At 41.3% G+C, this 19,489-nt stretch overlaps 1 protein-coding gene across 1 annotated transcript in view; it reads right to left on the bottom strand.

Annotated features, from left to right (window-relative positions):
• Positions 1-19,489, bottom strand: part of SLC10A4 (solute carrier family 10 member 4) — a 63,774-nt gene that overhangs the window by 8,058 nt on the left and 36,227 nt on the right. The window contains exons 4-5 of the mRNA XM_004327939.4: positions 6,257-6,401; positions 5,806-6,008 (exon numbers count right to left, since the gene is read on the bottom strand). The gene's annotated coding sequence lies outside the window, so the exon portion shown is untranslated. The remainder of the gene's footprint in view (positions 1-5,805; positions 6,009-6,256; positions 6,402-19,489) is intronic.

Genomic DNA, 19,489 nt, shown 5'->3' with positions numbered 1-19,489 from the left:
GTGATTGTTGTAAATAAAGCAGATGTTCTTGCCTCCCCTCTTCCTTCTGATCTCCTTCACTACTTAGGAGAAAATCCCAGGATTAGAAAACAGAGCTAGTTCTCCAGATGAGGTGATTTTGGCAAGCTGTCATGGGTCACTTCTCTTTCTCAATTGCCTTACCTTTACTCTTGCTGCCACCAAGGAGAGTCTGGCCCACCCAGAAGGGAGAAAATACATAGAAGGGAGAGATGACAACATAGATGGAAAATATGCCATTTGGGGGAAAATAAATTTAGAGCCTTCTTGCACAGCGTACACCAAAATTAATTCCAGATGGATTAAAGAAATAATAATGATGGAACAAAATGCTGGAGAAAAATATTAGCTAGTATTTATCTCATCTTTGGATAGGGAAAATCTTCCCAAGCAAAAAAGTAACAGAAGAAATCATAATGGGAAGCTCAGTAGATACGGCTATATAAGAATTTTTACCTTTGGTGTTGTCAGAAGAGCATTTAAAAAACTAAAAGCAAATTATAAAATGAGAGAAATATTTGCAACGTATGTAAAACCAAGAGCTAGTATCATTAATTTATAAAACAGTTTTACAAATTAACAAGAACAAGCAATACAATAGGGAAAAAGGCAAATGATATGAGTAGACACACAAGATCACAAAAAGGAAAGACCAAAGAAATTAAATTGAAGCGACTATTGGATTGGCCAAAAAGTTTGTCCGGGTTTTCCGTAAGATGTTATGGAAAGCCCCGAACGAACTTTTTGGCCAACCCTATAGATGCCATTTTTCCACTGTCAGAAAAAACTGACATAAATTATATCATGTTATGGTGGCAAGGATACTATCAACTGCATACCCTCTCATCCTGCTAGCGGTGTATACTTTCTAGAAGAAAACTTGGTGTTGATGAGAGTAGTCCTAAAAACGTGCATCTCCTTTGATCCAGCAATTCTATTTCTAGGTGTTTATCCAAGAAAACAATCAGGGAATTAAAAAAAAAAGAGAGCTACATTGAATGCTTAAATTGAATGTGAAAAAGAAGATATATGGATATATAGATATAGATATAACTGAATCACTTTGCTGTACACCTGAAACATTGTAAATCAACTATACTTCGATTAAAAAAATTAATAAATACAAATGTACTAATACAAAAGACTGCTATGCAGATGCTAAGAATCGTGTTTACAACCAGAGTTCCTAATCTGGTCCAGGATGAATATGTGACCCTCCTGAAATAATGTATCAACTTCTCTATATACGTACATTTTTTTCCTGAAATGTGAGTTCATGACTTTTCTCAGAGGGTCCAAGACCCATTTTGAGGAATATTTAATGACAAGGGAGGAATTCCTTGTTGACATAATCTTAAGTGATAAAGCAATTTAAAAAGCTATAAACACATATTAACATACACTTATATTCTAGTAAGTATATTAAATATATGTAAACTTAGAGGGAATTTCTCCAGTGTATATTATATCTGAGTGGTAGTATTAAAAGTGATTTTTATTTTCTTCTTTGTGTTTTACTGTGTTTTCCAAATTCCTCTGTAAATATATTTTATAATCAGAAAAATGTAAACGTTATTTTTTTTTTTTGTAAACGTTATTTTTTAAAGCTTAAAATCTAGAGGAAAAATACATTCCACAAGTATCAAAGGGCAAATCATGTAATCAATCCATAGGCCATAGGTTGATAGAGAAAAATAGGCAAAAGATACAATTTACAATAGACAAATTACATTCTATTTATTAAATAGGAAAAGTTTTACCTCGCTAGTATTTAAATAAACATAAACTATGAAACTTCAAAAAAAGTCAAATAGTGTCTCAAAGTAACAACATTTAATGGTGGAAATGCAATAGAAGCACAGCTTTGACGGTAGGGGTTATTCGACACAACTTCTGGGGAAAGCAATTTGATAATACAGTTCTGATGGACATTTTTTTTTTAATTAGGATTATTTCAAGTAAGGTGCCAGAAACACTGACTCAAATTGGTTTAAGCCAAAAAGGGAATTTAGTGACTCACAAGAATGAAAAAATCTCCTGGTGTGGCTGGCTCCCAGGTTATAGTGAGGACTGGGTCTCTGTCCATTTCTCAGCTCTGCTTTCCACTGTCATCTTCATTTTTATGTTCCCTTTCTCCCTAGGGGGCTGGACAAATCCAGAAATATCCACCAGCTCAGAACCAACCATGGAATGAGAATGCTTACTTCCCAATAATTTTCATAAAAGTCCTGGGATAGGGCTTCCCTGGTGGCGCAGTGGTTGAGAGTCCGCCTGCTGATGCAGGGGACATGGGTTCGTGCCCCCGTCCGGGAAGATCCCACATGCCGTGGAGCGGCTGGGCCCGTGAGCCATGCCGCTGAGCCTGCATGTCCGGAGCCTGTGCTCTGCAACGGGAGAGGCCACAACAGTGAGAGGCCTGCGTACCACAAAAAAAAAAAAAAAAAAAAGTCCTGGGATAAATTTGACCCATGCAGGGGAACTGTGCCTATCCTTGAAAAAGTTGTTATAGCCACAAGATGGAATGCTCTCCCTTGAACTTGGGGGTAGTCTCATTCCCACTCAAGACACATGTACTCAGATTTGGGCCAGGGATTCCCCAACAGAATATTGGGTGCTGTTAACAGACAGAGGAAAAATGGATTTTGGGCAGGCAGAAACATTAGATGCTCACTCTGCTGACTTAGAGAAATCATCTGAATTGCAGACAATCTATGCAGGAAGCTAAAATAAGACTGTGGCAACAGAAAAAAAGTTAGAAAAACCTAAATATTCAGCAATATGCAATTGGTTGAGTATATTATGCTTTATTCATATAATAGAAGAGTATACACTATTAAAAAGCTTAAAAATCTGATAGGAAGAAAGTAAATTATATAACAGAATGTACGTACAGTTTGGCCCCAATTTCTTTAAAAATATTTATATATTTGCATTCAAAAAGATTGGGCCAATGTATTCAAAATATATTGGATGATGGATGATTTTTGCATTCTTATACTTGCTTTATCTCTACTCTCAGCACCACCCTCTCAAAGAAACTGAAATTGTCAAACAAGTAGATTGAGTATATAGTAATTTATTGTGTTTTAAGTAATAAAACACGTAGGTTTTCTAAATTCCTTGAAGCAACTTGAATTGCAATAACATTTGGCCACTTTCGTTGAAAGGAAGCGGGAAGATTTTCTTTTAATAGAAGCTGTCAAATGGGAGAGTTGATAGGAATATTCCTCTCAGCTTGTTTGTACCTAAAAGCAACATGGCCCGGTGATTACGCCTGATTTATATAATTAAGCCTATTTTACAGATAAATGTCAATTTCTAACAGTGTTAATCATACTTCATAACTAGCTAATGACAGATATAACGAGGGACTATCTTCTGTGTCCAAAATGCATTCCATACTTAAAATGCTGGCCTGCATTAAAGGTTTCCCCACTCTCCCAAAGCAGAGCTTCCTATGAAACCTTTGATAAACCAAAATGGCATAAAGCAAAGAAGCACTTACCTTAGGACACATCTTGCTAACGGTTGTACGAAGTCAATGGAGAGAAAGCACTGATGCTGACACAGTTCAAAGCTCTGGCGGCCTGATGCTGAGATGCTGAGTGTCATTCCCCGGGAAGGAGCTGGCGGGGCCACTCTCGCTGCTTGGGGCACGCACTGCCTCTATAATGGCTGCTGCAAAACCCACGCTATTTTCACTTTTCTCTTCTCCTGAGAGTGAAAATCCTCTCTGGATTTCTTTTGGTTAGCGAAAACAAGTACTACTGATAGGTAGGGCTTTCGTAAAAGTGAAGTGGTGTAAAGTGAACTTTGGAAAAGTGGGGGATACCCGTACTACATTTATGTAACCAGCATGAAAATCTGAATATTTTAAGCCTGGATTGTCACTCCTGGTGCGTGTAGGCACGTTGAAACCTGCTGAGGAATGTCTGGGTGGCCTGGTGCACCAGGCGGGCAGAGGTCATATTTATGGAAGCCTTACTGATAGAGTTGCCAGATGTAGCAAATAAAAATATAGGCTGCCCAGTGACGTTTGAATATCAGATAAACAATGAAGTTTTTGGTATAAAGATGTCCCAAATATTTCATCAGGCAACCTTACCTGGAGAAAGAGGATGATTAGAAAACTGAAACGGAGCGGTGGTCTCTGGGGGCTAAGAGCTCCACGTGGTTAGGAAGCAACCTCCAAATCGCAGGGAACAAAGGGGAGGTGCTAGTCTCAGGCTAGGGGTGCTGCCTGGGGATTGATGAAGAGGAGACAGCGAGGCCCCTCCTCCTCCGCTGAGGAACTTGGCCTGGTTCCAGGTGGAGAGAAGCACTGCAGTTTCCAATTAAACATGTTCTGTAGCTGAATTCCAGCCTCATAGAGCAGGAGGAAGCCATTGACATACACAAACACTATAGCAGGCAGTAGTCTGGGAATGAAGTGCATATTAATTAGACGCTAACAGAGTGGCTCTAAAGAGGGCCAGGAAGCCATGAAGGAGGCCCCCATGAGGACCAGAGGAGGGAGGTGGACTCCAAGATGTCAAAGTGGAGGAAGGTGTTTGTAGACACTCAACCCTTATGCCACATAGTCACTCCAGTGTAGTGGATCCCAATTGTTTTGCTCCCCAGTGCTCCTCCCCTCTTCTCCTGGAAGGTAGACCCTCCTTTGCGGGGGAATTGCACGTCCAACAGCTCTTGTCATAAAGTCCAAATGGAAGCCACTGCCTTCCTAAAGGACCCCACCTCTGAGTTGTCAGGGACTGGTTGAGGGATGGGCCCCCAGATGCATCTTAATAGAGTTTGGAGCAATCCTAGGCAGGGGGTAGGTTTTATGTTTTTTGAGGTTTTGTTTGTTTGTTTGTGGTACGCGGGCCTCTCACTGTTGCGGCCTCTCCCATTGCGGAGCACAGGCTCCGGACGCGCAGGCTCAGCGGCCATGGCTCACGGGCCCAGTCGTTCCGTGGCATGTGGGATCTTCCCGGACCAGGGCACGAACCCCTGTCCCCCGCATCGGCAGGTGGACTCTCAACCACTGCGCCACCAGGGAAGCCCAGGGGGTAGGTTTTAATGTCAGCTTGTGAGGAGAAATTCACTACAGGTAAAATTGTCCTTGAAAATCCTTTAAACACCCATAACAGTATACTTTTTTTTCATGAAGGCTGCAGTGACATGTCCCCCCAGTTTTGGAACAGATGGCTGTTTCTTCAGCTGACTACCAGATGAAGTAGCCGGCTTGCATTTCAGGGTCAGGTTATATGAAATGACCCTCTGGGCCTTTGCTCCAGGTTCTCAGGCCATGACAAGCACTGGGACCTCGCGCACAGCAGATTCTCTTCTCCAGGCTCACATCCACTGTACTCAGTGGCCGGCATTGTCACCCACACACAACCACCCCCTCTCTCTTATTTTCCCCCCATTTAACTCTCAGACTTGAATTTGTAAATGTTAAAGTGTGTATATGATGTGACTCCAGGAACCAACCTCTTAACTTTAGTGACTGGTCCAGAAGGTGGAAATTGATCCAACTCAGGTCAATTAGGGTCCTTCCCTATGATTTTTTTTTTTTTTTTTTTTTTAATGAAAGTCACAGGGGAAAGCCCTTTCTTCACATGTTAAGAAGTTGGGAAGTTGTGAATCCAGAAACTGATACTAACCATGGCTCCATTTTGTAAAACCACCCAGCTTGGGAGAATAAAGCCAAAAATAAAATCCTAAATAAAGCAGATGAGAGGTGAAGAGAGAAAACGCAGGCAGCACCGGATCCCTGTTCTGGTCCTTCCCAACAACACTCCTCACCTTCCTGGTTATGTGAGCTGATCCGTCTTCCTTCTGCTACATTGTTTGAGGCTTTGATTCCTTGTGGCCTCCCATGACTTTTTCCAGCCCATCCTGCTGGCTCTGGTAACACGTCAGATCTCATCCAATAGTCATCTTTGTAAAAATACTATCTCATCTGCTCTGCTCTCCAATCACATGATTCAATGCACACTTCCTAGTCCCTACAGAAGGCATCAATTGAGATTTGATTTAATCCAGGTCCTCCTTTGCATGTTATCTCAAAGTCTGTACCAGAGGGGCCCTCAGTATTCTACTCACCTCCTCAGTGATTTAATAATAGGGGTTTGCTTTACAGAAGAAGATTGTTTAGACTGTTTTCTTTTTCTTTTCTCTGCTAATCTTCCATTCTTTAACCAGTCCCATCCTTGTTTTCACCTATTCTTTAACTTTCCTATCACTGTCAACTAACCTGAAAGGTGAGAAGTCTGTTGCTTTCTTGAAGTTCTAATATTTCAACGTGTTTTTGATACATAGAAGACTTTCCTGGGGACTTCACATAGCAGTCTTTGTATGGCATAAAGGCTTGTATCAGGAGGCATTTGTCATCTGATAAACTGAAAAGAAATAAACAGTATCTTACAGAGCTCTAGCAGGATATTAAACTGAGAATTTATTTGATCTAAACATGAAAAACTCCAGTGATATTTTTAAAAGCTCCCAATGGAAAGATTACCTCTTGTTAACCAGACAACACAATAAATAGCAAAAGTGAAATTTAAGTTTTATTAAAATTAGACACCACTAATTAGTTTGAATTTGGTTTAAAAAATTTTTTTCCAGCACTCCATAAAAAATTAACATTTTTGAATTTAGAAAGTGTTATTTTGAAACATTCTTTAAAGCTGGATTTCTCTTGGAATAATTTAAAGCATCTTGCCCCTTACGCAAGAAGCAAATCATGAAAACAACCTCTTACTCATTTAACCTTGGTAAGTAGTGATATGTGCTGGTGGAATAACAGTGAATGCTGGTTTCTCTTTCCTAAGAAAAGACTGAGGTCTGTTAATAATTTTATATTTCATACGTTCTTTTCTTACTCTCAATATTGAATCAGTCTTGCCATCCAATAGATCTGAGAATTAGTACCCCTGGATGCTGCTTTCCAGTATGCCGTTACTATCCATTGCCCTACTTTGTCTAGAATATTGATTGGGGGAGAGTAGAGAAGGTCACTACTTCCCCCACACCGCTTCTGCAAACTCATGCTGAGAGGACGTATGGGGCTGGAGATGAGGGGATTAAAAATTGGTACTAGTATTTTTATTGTACTTGTTTTGACTCTCTCCTAACTGATCAAATATAAGTGACTTTTCAAAAAATCTGATATTTTGGAATATATATGACACATATATGTATATATGTGTGTGTGTATGTGTATATATATATATATATACACATATGTTTTCTCCTATTACTCTAGACCCTTTAGAATTGGCTATAATTAGTAGACATGGATTCTGAAAATTTCAAATTTACAAATTACAAATTTGTAATATTGTATTTTTAAAAATTATTCATTTATTTTTGGCTGCGTTGGGTCTTTGTTGCTGCACATGGGCTTTCTCTAGTTGTGGTGAGTGGGGGCTACTCTTCCTTGCAGTGCATGGGCTTCTCATTGTGGTGGCTTCTCTTGTTGCAGAGCAGGGCTCTATGTGTGCAGGCTTCAGTAGTTGTGGCACGTGGGCTCAGTAGTTGTGGCTCACAGGCTCAGTAGTTGTGGCTCACAGGCTCTAGAGCACAGGCTCAGTAGTTGTGGTGTATGGGCTTAGTTGTTCTGCGGCACGTGGGATCTTCCCAGACCAGGGATTGAACCCATGTCCCCTGCATTGGCAGGTGGATTCTTAACCATTGCGCCACCAGGGAAGCCCCTGTAATATTATAACAACTCAATTCAACAACTGTGTATTAATCTCCCACCAATTTTTTTTTTTTTTTTTTTGTGGTATGTGGGCCTCTCACTGTTGTGGCCTCTCCCATTGCGGAGCACAGGCTCCGGACGCACAGGCTCGGCGGCCATGGCTCACGGGCCCAGCCGCTCCGCCGCATGTGGGATCTTCCCGGACCGGGGCACGAACCCGTGTCCCCTGCATCAGCAGGAGGACTCTCAACCACTGCGCCACCAGGGAAGACCCTCCCAACAATTTTTGAGACAGTAGGATGAGAGAGGTGGACATATGATCTGTGTCATATTCTCAGGGACCTTGCTGCTCCATCTATGTATACAGCTAACTGTAATGCAAAGCATATTGTGATGAACTGTATATATTCAAGTTCAAATAGAGATGGTGCTGATAAACTCTGGCTGTGGAGTCTAAGCCTCATTAACCAATGAGTGCTTAGACTTTCAATCTGTGAAGGAAGGGAAGGACATTCCAGAGAAGAAGAGCTTGAACAAAGCCATGGGTACATTACTTCCTCAGAGGAACAGAGATTGTATACAAAGTGGCAAGGACAGGAAACAAGATGTGGAAAGGTGGGTAGTAAAGTATCTAAGACCTTTATTGCCATGTAAAGATCTTGAACTTTATTCTGTGGACAGCAGTAAGTCAGCTAAGTTTTCTATGCAGGGAAATGACATATCCAGATTCAAGACTCAGAAAGACAATTCCAGAAGCTTAGGGTAAATGAACAGGAATAGGCATAAAGAATAGTGAGAGAGTCAAGCTAGGAGGCTATTATGATAATGCCAATGGAAAGTAATGGCAGCTTATCCTGGAAAATAAGCATGGAAATTGAGAAAAGATACAATTGTGGTGAACGAGAGAGATGACTTAAAGCAAAATTAGGTTTTAATTTGGAAGACTGGGTGGATGGTAATAACATTAACTGAGCTACAGAACACAGGCAAAGTATTCAATAGCAAGTTTGAGACTCGGGTTTTAAATACGTTGGGTATAGGAATGTTTGGATCATCCAGTTGGAGTCTAATACGCAAATGGACTTTGGGTCTGAAGTCTAAGACAGAGAACTGGGAACAGATGTAAATTAGCAGTCAGACTTATAGCAATTGTCGCACCTACCTCCACTTTCTGATAATATGATTGATTTGGCTAGCTGAAAATCTTTCTTTTACAAAAAACACCCAGATACTCTGCATAAAAGATAACAAACATCCTTTTAAAGGCACAGATAAGTCCACAACAGAGTAATGGAAAACCTCCATGTACATCTAACGGGCATTCCAGAAGGACTTGTGGAGGCTGGAGATGGGGGCAGAAGAAGTAATATTTCAAAATGTAATAGTTAAAGATTTTCTAGACTTGAAAAAAGACATGATTCCAGACTCAAGAAGCATAATGAGTCCTGAAAAGGGTAAATAGAAATAAATCCATACCTAGACACATCATAGCAAAAATGAAAATGAGAGAGAGAATATCTTAATTACATAACTTTCGGCTTTACTTTTCTCATTTTTAGATAAGATTAAGCTGGATAATATGTAAAATCATTCATTTAGCGGATATCTGGGTGAACATCTGGTCCTAGGGATGTAAAAGTGAGGGAGAGATGGGCTTCTCTAGTGGTGCAGTGGTTAAGAATCTGCCTGCCAATGCAAGGGACACGAGCTTGAGCCCTGGGTACAGGAAGATCCCACATGCCGCGGAGCAACGAAGCCCGTGCGCCACAACTACTGAGCCTGTGTTGCACAGCTACTGAAGCCTGTGCACCTAGAGCCAAGAGAAGCTACCGCAATGAGAAGCCCACGCACCGCAAGGAAGAGTAACCCCCGCTCGCCCCAACTAGAGAAAGCCCGAGTGCAGCAACGAAGACCCAATGCAGCCAAAAATAAATAAATAAATTTATAAAAAAAAAAAAAGTGAGGGGGACAGTTTCTGTAAAAACAGTGCCTTCTCTCCACCACACACTTCTATTTTTGTACTCCGTCTATATTCTTCTTCAGCCTCTCTTGTGTGTCCCTTGTCACCTCCTTAAATGTTGCTGTTCCTAGGATTCAGTCAGGGGCTCTTTTTTCCTCTCACTCCTCACATTCTTAGATGACTTCATTCATTCACCTGCCTTTAGCCCTGAACTGTAGAGACTGACTCTCAAATCTCTACTTCTAGCCCCAACTCTCCTCTGAGCCCCAGACCCATCAGAGATACTGCAAACATGGCATAAAGCAGAATTCATTCTCTCCAGCCCAGTCCTCTCTTCTTGACCTCAGTTAACGGCACTGCCGTCATCAGTCTCTCACCTTTATGCATGCGTTTCCGTAGCCAGAAATACATCTGCTCGTTTTCTTCATCTGGTAATAGCCAGTTCATCCCTCAAAATTCACTTCAAACCTCACTTCCTCTGTGAGGCCCTGTAACGTGACTTTCGTCTGCCTGTGAGTAGGGTACCATCTTCTTTGGTTCCCCAGGTTACCATCATGGCCGCCCCCACCCGTAATGTGTTTTTGAAGTCTACCTTCTCTAGTAGACACAGGTCTGTAGCATCGGGAGCTAAGCTAGTGCTGTTTTGTGTCCTGAGCAATGCCTTTGTGTGGTTCCCATCTTGAAAGAGGCCCACTTTGAATAGAGCTGAATGAATGGGCTGTGGGTTAATGAACGGATGTGTCTTATCCAACCAAGACAGAGGGAATCAAGAGTGTGGCTTTACTGTAATACCGTCATCTTGTGACCACACACTCACTTTGGTTAAATTGGCTGTGATCTGCAGTCTGGTGTGAAAATGGAAATACGCACAGAGCGCACTAGTGGGTTTCCAGGCTGTCTGATTTCCGCAGCAGGGTGTTGCCAATCATTGTCATAAAGCTGTCACAACAGCTCTGCTCCAGATGACCTGATGTGAAACTGTCTGGGCTGTGGGCTGGAATATTAAATGACGCTGTGTTTCTGCAGCTAGCTGAGCGCTTGAGTCACAGCTGCAGTAAAAATGTTTTAACAAAATTAAAATCTCTGGGGGGGAGGGGAAAACAGAGAATAAACAAGGTTGTGCAGAATGCTGAGATGGAGCCAGGCAGGGGAGGGAGACATTGGTATTGCCTAATTTCTATATTTAGTTATAGTAGGAAAGTAGAGGTTGAGACTGAGAGGTCTACATCTGTGATTTAAAAGTCTAAAATTTGCTCCCCATTGAATTGAAAAAAAGAAAAAAGACAAGAATTTTCTAGAAAATACATATACTAAATCAAAAGGGGCCACGGGGCAAAGAAATAAAAGCTATACCCTGCCAGAACAAATTGAAACAGATCAATTGCCTCTTGTCACTTCCTATTTGCAAACTAATGAATTACTGTTTAAAAAGCCTGGCTCTGTGTACTGCTAGGTTTAGCACAAAGACAGAAATTTCTGATGTGCAGCTCACGCATATGGAAAATGCTTGGGATGATAAATTGGTGCTGCTTCTTTAGGGAATCAACATAAATAATTCTTGTTCATAAAGAAAAACTAGAACTTGAAAAATCTTTATGGTAAGTTAGAGCCCTGAGGAGCATGTTCTATTTTATTTTTACTCAAAGGAGTATGTCTAAGTGTCACCTTGAACAATGGAAAGAAAATGGGATCTAAAATACAAGGTAGCTTTCTTTGGTTTGCTCCATTTAAAAAGGAAGAAATACCCCAATGTTCATAGCAGCACTATTTACAATTGCCAAGACATGGAAGCAACCTAAGTGTCCATCGACAGATGAATGGATAAAGAAGATGTGGCATATATATTGATACAATGGAATATTACTCAGCCATAAAAAATGAAATAATGCCATTTGCAGCAACATGAATGGACCTAGAGATTATCATACTAAGTGAAGCAAGTCAGACAGAGAAAGAAAAATGTCATATGATATCACTTATATGTGGAATCTAAAAAAAATGATACAGGTGAACTTATTTACAAAATGGAAATAGACTCACAGACATAGAAAACAAATGTATGGTTACCAAAGGGAAAAGGGGGGAGGGAGGGATATATTAGGAGTTTGGGATTAAAATATACACACTACTATATATAAAATAGACATCCAACAAGGACCTACTGTATAGCACAGGGAACTATATTCAATATCCTGTAATAAACCATAATGGAAAACAATATGAAAAAGAATATATATCCGAATCACTTTGCTGTGCACCTGAAACTAACACAACATTGTAAGTCAACTATACTTCAAGTAAAGAAAAAAAAAAGAAAGGAAGAAATATGTAACTTGTTGTCCCACTGCTTTCCAGGCCCTGAGAGTACGAAGGTGAGTTAGTTGAGATCTCTGCAACTCACAGACAAATGTAAAAGGATGAGATAGGGCCCAACGGAGGCTATCAAAGACCAGCAAAGAGCGCAAAGGTAGGAAGAACCGCTGAGAGAACTGCGGGTGGGGGCGGCAGGTTAGAAGACAGAGCCTGGACCCCCCCTCCCCCCCAACACATACACAAAACACATTTCAACTAGAGCAGCTGCACCTTTATCTTATTATTGTAGGTCTTTCAGCAACATTTTGTTTCAATAAGATATTCCACTGCTATGAAAAAAAACTTGTTTGCAAAAATGGATAAATGATGGGAGAGACTGGAGGCAGATAAATCTAATAGGAGATAATTGTAATAGTCTGGGTGAGAATAATAAAACTGGTTCAGCCAAATCTAGTTGATTGGATGAATTAAACCTCATAAACCAATATAAATCACATTGCCTAGATATAAGGTCTTTCCATGATCTATGTAATAGGAAACCATGCCTCTAATTTATTTTGGCATGAGATGGGGTACAAATGAATAAATAAAATAAATGAGAATAGCACTTCTCAAACTTTTGTGTATAGACATCACCTGGAGATCTTGTTAAAGTACAGATTCTGATTCCCAGGGTCTGGGGCGGGACCTGAGATCCTCCATTTCCAACAAGTTCCTAGGAGATATGTCCTCCAAGGACCATAATTTGAGTAGCAAAGTATCAGGGAATCTACAGAGAATTCCCAGTCCAATCAGAGATGTTGACTTAAGGGGCTTTGAAATCAGAGATGTTGGACTTAAGTCCAGGATTCACCACTTACAAATTACAGCTCACCTCTGAGTCTAAATCCTCATCTAATGATGGTACCAGACTAGCTGGTGAGCTGTTGCGAGGATTAAGAAAGACAATACACATAAGCTATTAGCACAATGCCTAGCTCATAGCGAACATTTAGTAACCGGTAACTATTACTATTATTTTCTAAAAGCCAATTTTATAAAAGAGTGATCCACGAATCCCCTTTGCCAGAATCACTGGTGGTGCTGGGTTAAGATGTGGACACCTGGACCCCACATCCAATCTAATGAATCGGAACCTCTGAGGGAGGACTGGCCAGCATTTTTAACAAATCCCTTTGCACACCAAAGCTGAAGGATCACTGCTGGAAGCTACATGCATGTGTGGCCAGACTTGATCAGACCACTTCCAAATAACATTTATTTAGCACGCAGGGTAGAGCTTGGCTTATACCATGACCTGGCTTCCTGGAGTAGGTGACAGGTGAAAGGCGGTGTGGTCACTGGGCCACAGAGATTACAACGTTCTTAGAATTGAAGGAGAAATCTATGCTCTGCTTCCCTGTGTTCCTTGTCTGGTAAAAAGCTCACGTCCCAGGACAAAAAGTGTCCTCTCCAGCCTCCTTCCCCCCCTTCCCCACTTTCACGCAAGGTTTCTCATGAAGATAAGTTAGGAACTGCATCTTTTCAGACCAATTCTGGGCAAAGCTGACCCTGGACTGAATATCAAAGTCGGTCCAAGTTATTTCTGAGGCCTTTCCACTTTGCCTTTTTTCCCCTTTCTCAGGCCTACCCCCTCTTCTCATCCCCTGGTGCCATGTGCTACCTTGTTTTTCTCCCTCAAGGTGTTCTCCCTCATCTACAGTCTCATCCTCCTTCTTACCTAGCACACACACTACTTCGGTAGAGGTGTAGGGATAAGCAGGTGGGAAGGTGTGCATCCTTTAGAAGTGGGTAGGCTGAACCAAAGTCCCACCTCGAAGGATCCAACCTAACTCCATGACTAGAGGGACCAAAGCTGGTACAAGCTACAGACAAAGCCAGGACTGTACTTAGGAAACAAGGTTAAATCTGCTCTAACACATGATTAAATGACCAGTGAGGTCCCCAGAATTACAGAGTATAACTTAGATGACTTTAGCCTAGAAAGAAGCAGATATTACTAGTTGTCCACCATAGCCACAGAAAAATCTCAAAAGTGGTCCAAAAGAAGATCTTTTCTTCCCCCTTTGCTAAATTCATTTTACTTTTTCATTTAAAAATTGTTTGGAAAATTTTCAAAATTACTTAAAAGTAGAGAGCCTAGCACAGTGCACCTTCATGTCTCCAGGAGCAATTATCAGGATTTTTGTCAATCCTTTTTTTCCCTGGAATAATTTGAAGCAAATATAAAAAAGACCACATCATTTTGTCCACAAGTATTTCTTAGGTCAATACACTGTAAAAGATGCCTCTATTTGACATTTCTGTCCTCAAGAAGATCCATTTTTGATCAAATACACTTTTCAATGAATCTGTTAGGGCCAATTATTCATTTTCTAAAATCTCTTGCACCCATACATATTAGGCTAGGTAGTCAACAAGTTATCTGGGGCATTGTTCTAGGCTCTGGGGATGCTACTGCATAGATTGCACTTATGTGTTTATTTTTTAAACACATAAATAAGTTGATTTTAGTTGATCATAGAATCATACACTAGTAAATACTACTAGGAAGAGAAAACAGGATACGATGACTGGACATGCGGGTGGGGTGGCATTCAAGTTGAGATCTCTATAAGGGGAAGGTGGTAGCCATGTAAACATCCAGGGGAAGAGCATTCTCAACAGAAAGACAGTAACGCAAAGACCTTGAGATGAGAACAAGCTTGGCATGTTTCAGGGACAGAATGAAGGCACCCGATATGTGTTTGCATTAAATATGTGGATGTCTAATATCTCCTGAAAAATGTGATTGGAGCCTCATGAGAATCTGAACTGTGGCATTAACACATTATTAATTGCTTTTCTTTTAATTCAATGAGTACTAATTACCCCTCGGGTGGCAGGCTCTATGCTAGACGCAGATGATAAGAGGTGCGTTTGGAAGTGTTTTCCCTGAGTAGCTCATAACTGGTGGTGAAGACAGATACGTGAGCACACAGATAAAGCAACCTTCCAAGTGAGTTACAGCCCTGGAGTGGGAGTGTCACAAGGGTCTGTGGAAGCTCAGAGGAAGGTCTACTCCTCCAGGAGAATGCAGGAAGCTCTTACATAAGAAGTGACCTGTGAATTGAACCTGTAAAGATGAATTGTTCCCAGCAATACTGTGGAATAAATATCCTAAAAAACCCTCTAGTTACAAAATACCAGAACTGTTGAATTAAATACAATAACTATCCTTTGAAAATCAGGAACGTAGAATGGTGAACCAGTGCTGAAGTCCTTGCTTTATTGAAGGCATTTGCTGAAACTAGGAACCCAGAGCCCTTGGGTAAGGCTGGGTGGGGGCTTCTGGGGAACAGGACACAGGAGACAGGAACTGGAAGTGAGACACCCATATAAAGTCAGGAACCTGAAGGGTCACACCCTCCTCACAAAGGTAGGAGAGAAAACTCTCTGCCCCTTAACAAAGGCAAAGCATGAAAAAATGTAACTTGTTTGTCTCAGTCCTGGTGCTGGGAAAGGAAAAGATAGGTCTCCTGAGAGAAGTAGTAACCAGAATCAGTCCCCTCACTCAGACTGGGGTTTGATTACATTACTAACTCAATATACACCCCAGAATCCCCAAAGGCTCAAGAATGGGCAGTACCACATACTTCACGAAGATGGCATGAAGGATGGGCTAAAATTAGGACTGTTTGAGAAGCAGTTAGTTAGGTCCACCCTGAAAATCTGTGCATTTCTCTCTATGTACATTATATCTCAATAAAGTTTTTTTCAGAAAAGAAGAAAAGGAGGAAGAGTAGGATGAGGAGAAAGAGGAGAAGGAGGAAGAGGAAGAGGGAAGAGTTAAATGTCCAGATCTATTCCCTGGTTTAGGTCTCTAGACAACCTCCCCTAGACTAGAGCTCTCCTCTCTGGAGAGGGCAAAAGACTGTCTGTAGAGGGGAACATCAGGCATAGTTGAGGGTACAAATACAATGAGCAAAAACAATAGGTGAGCATGTGTACTACCCTAGTCTTCTTTCCTCCACTTGGTTCCCAGAACTTGGCAGCTACAGTCAAAAGATAAGGACCCTGCAGTCTCCCTAATAAAATGGCCCAGCCAGGTTACCCTAAAGGGAAGGCAAATCCCACCCTGTGCTCAGAGCTTCCAATCAGCTTTTTAGTCTTTCTCTCTTAAGCACAAGCAGACAACCAAAGATTACTAGACATCTAAAGAAAACCTCCACTGTGGAAGACAGAGGTCCACTCAAGCAAGAAAGCAAACAAACAAGCAGCATACAAAAACAGAAACCAGGGCTTCCCTGGTGGCGCAGTGGTTGAGAGTCCGCCTGCCGATGCAGGGGACACGAGTTCGTGCCCCGGTCCGGGAGGATCCCGCGTGCCATGGGGCGGTTAGGCCCGTGAGCCATGGCCGCTGAACCTGCGCGTCCGGAGCCTGTGCTCCGCAACGGGAGAAGCCACAACAGTGAGAGGCCTGCGTACCGCAAAAAAAAATAGAAACCAACCAGAGGAAATAAAACTTTTTAAATTTGAAAAAGATCCTTACAGACATGGGTATTGCAATCACAAAATAAGAACAGGATGCTATAAAAAGGAACATTTAGAAGGAAAAAAAGAAGAGGTCTTAAAATTTTAAAATATGAAAGCAGAAATGAAACACTCAATAGCAGAGTTGGAACATAATGTTGAATTTTTCTACAAAAGTAAAGTAAAATGACAGAGGCAGAACATAGGAGAAAAAGATTACAAAAATTAGTGTCTTTGTCAGTTTGGGCTGCTATAATAGAGTAGCATACTCTGAGAGGCCTGTGAACAATAGAAATTTATCTCCCACAGTTCTGGAGGCTGGAAGTCCAAGATCAGGGTACCAACATGGTCGGGTTCTGGTTCTGATCCCGGTCAGGCTAGGGTTGCAGACTTCTTGATATCTTCACATGACAGAAAGAGAGTGAGTTAGCTCTTTGGTCTCTTCTTATAAGGGCATTATTTCCATTCGTGAGGGCTCCACCCTCATGACCTAACTACATTCTAAGGACCCCACCTCCTAATACCATCACATTAGATTTTAACCTATGAATTTTTGGGGACACACACATCAATCCATAACAGAGGGCCAGTATATGAGGTAAAATATCTAATAGGCATTCCTAGAAGGAGAACATAGAAAGCTGAGTGAAGTAAATAGTGAAGTAATTCAAGGACATTTCTTAGAATCTAAGGATGTGATCTGCAGACTGAAAGGGCCCACTGACAGCTCAGCACAATGGATAAAACAGACACACATCAAAGCACAACATTATGAAATTTCACAATACTAACATGAGCTTCCAGGGATGAAGTAAAAATAACAGCAACAACAAAAAATAACTGATCATATATAAAGGATCAAGAATCAGAATGGCTTTGGACTTCTTAACAGTAATACTGGAAGCAAGAAATCAGTGGAGCATTTCTGTTTCCAGTTAATGGCACACCAGGAAACTGAGCCATCGTCCTGCTGAAAAACTGGACAAAATTTATTTCTGAAAATAAAAACACTTTAAAAACAGTAAAGATATAAAAAGGCAGTTAGGAACTCTCAGGTCACTTTTCAGACTAGAGCTTGTAGCCAGAGAGGCAAGCAGAACATCAGAGCAATAATGGCAAACCTGAACTAGATTCGCCCTGCTTCCCCTGAGCCGCAGGGACCTGGGGGGAGGACAGCAGAGGAAAAAGGGGGGAAAAGGAAAAGAAGGTGTCCTAGGGAGGTTGTACCCATGGATTGGTCCTCACGTGAAATTGTATTTAGAATATATCCAACCTGGTTGGGCCAGGAGCTCTCAAACCTTGATGTGGTCCTTCCTGACAGTGCCCATAGGCACCTGGCAGAAACATATGCAAAGCCCTGCAAGAAGGCACATCCAATCAAGGACTCAGAGAACCACAACAAATCATTTTTCTAGGGTGATGTCCAGTAAGCAGTAGAAACACACCGGAAAACAGAACATGAACCTGAATGAGAATCAATGTTGGAATGATCAGTCATGAACTTTAAACTATGCTTACCATGTTTAAAGAACTAAACTTAAAATATCTTCAGAAAACAAGGCACTGTGAGAATGACATAGCAGTTTTGAAAAAGAAGCAGAGAATTTTCAGAAATGAAAAAAAATTTTTTAAAGGCAGTAGAGTCATGCCTTCATAATTCAGAAGGAAAAGGATTGCTGATCTAAAATTCTCAACCCAGTTAAACTATTCATAAATTACCAGGCTAGGATAATGAGAATTTCAACAGGCAATATTTCAAAAAACTTACCTCTCATGCACCCTTTCTGGTGAGGTTACTATAGGGTGTGGTCCATCAAAGTCAAACCCTAGACAAAGAAGATATGGGAAACAGAAAACAGGAGATCCAACACACCAGAGAGGCAAAGGGAATCTCCAGGAGGATGTTGAAAGGAGCTACCAGGATGATAGCTACTCACCAGATACAGAAGAAACCTGTCTCTACCAGAGCAGTGGAATGCAAGAAACAGACATATTGAAAACCATCATGACCTAAATCTCTGCCACCATTCTATGTTTCTTTTCCTTTTTGGTTTAACCTGAAGACAGAATGTCTGGCCATAGTCTTATATATATTTAACTTTTTTTGACCATTGCTATAAAAATTCCTGTTCTCCCCTCCATGTTTTTTGCTTGGATCCACTAAGGAGCTCATTCAGTCCTAGGTGATTTGACCTACTCCTGAGAGCAGGAGGCAGGTCATCTGATCTTAGAAGCAGGAAATACAGGGCATCCCACTTCCTTTGATACTATTTTTTATGACAATCTGTATGTACCACCCTGCTGCCCTGCCAGACGCTCCAACTGTGGTCAGCCATCTATTTCCCAGAACTCATTCTTTTCCTAAAAGTTCTCAGAACTCAATTTCCTAAAATCAAACAGTAAAACACCAACATACCTACATGAAAGTAAACTCCTAAGCTCCCATTTTAGGATGTATGATAATTAAACCACCACTTATTTGGACCTTACAATGAGTAAGACTGTTGCAAACCCTTCACTTGTGAGATCCAGCGACATCCAACCTGCACACTTGGTGCCCTTTTCAAGTCATCCTCAAGTCATTCTGCCATCTCCCAATTGTTTGGGGGAAGTAATTTGAGACTTTACCTATGTATAATTTTGTTTAAGCTATTGGATTTAGGGGCATAAATAAAATTTTTTCCTCCACAAACTTTAGCTGAAAAACGTGTTGAGAGGCTGCACTCTGTGAAGTTGGAGTATTAAAAGCCAAGGGGTTGGGGGACTTCCCTGGTGGTCCAGCGGGTAATAAGACTCCGCGCTCCCAACGCAGGGGGCCCAGGGTTCGATCCCTGTTTGGGGAACTAGACCCCGCATGCATGCAGCAACTAAGAAGCCCGCATGCTGCAACGAAAAGATCCCACGTGCCACAACCAAGACCCGGCGCGGCCAAAATCAATCAAAAAAAAAAAAAAAAAAAAGCCAAGGGGTTGTCCAGCAGGAAAACATCACCAGAGAAA

This window comes from Tursiops truncatus, chromosome 5 (assembly GCF_011762595.2).
Source record: "Tursiops truncatus isolate mTurTru1 chromosome 5, mTurTru1.mat.Y, whole genome shotgun sequence".
In the NCBI taxonomy this organism is placed as follows: Eukaryota; Metazoa; Chordata; class Mammalia; order Artiodactyla; family Delphinidae; genus Tursiops; species Tursiops truncatus.
Note: the sequence above shows the minus strand (reverse complement) of the source record. Positions and strands in the feature narration are given on the sequence as shown.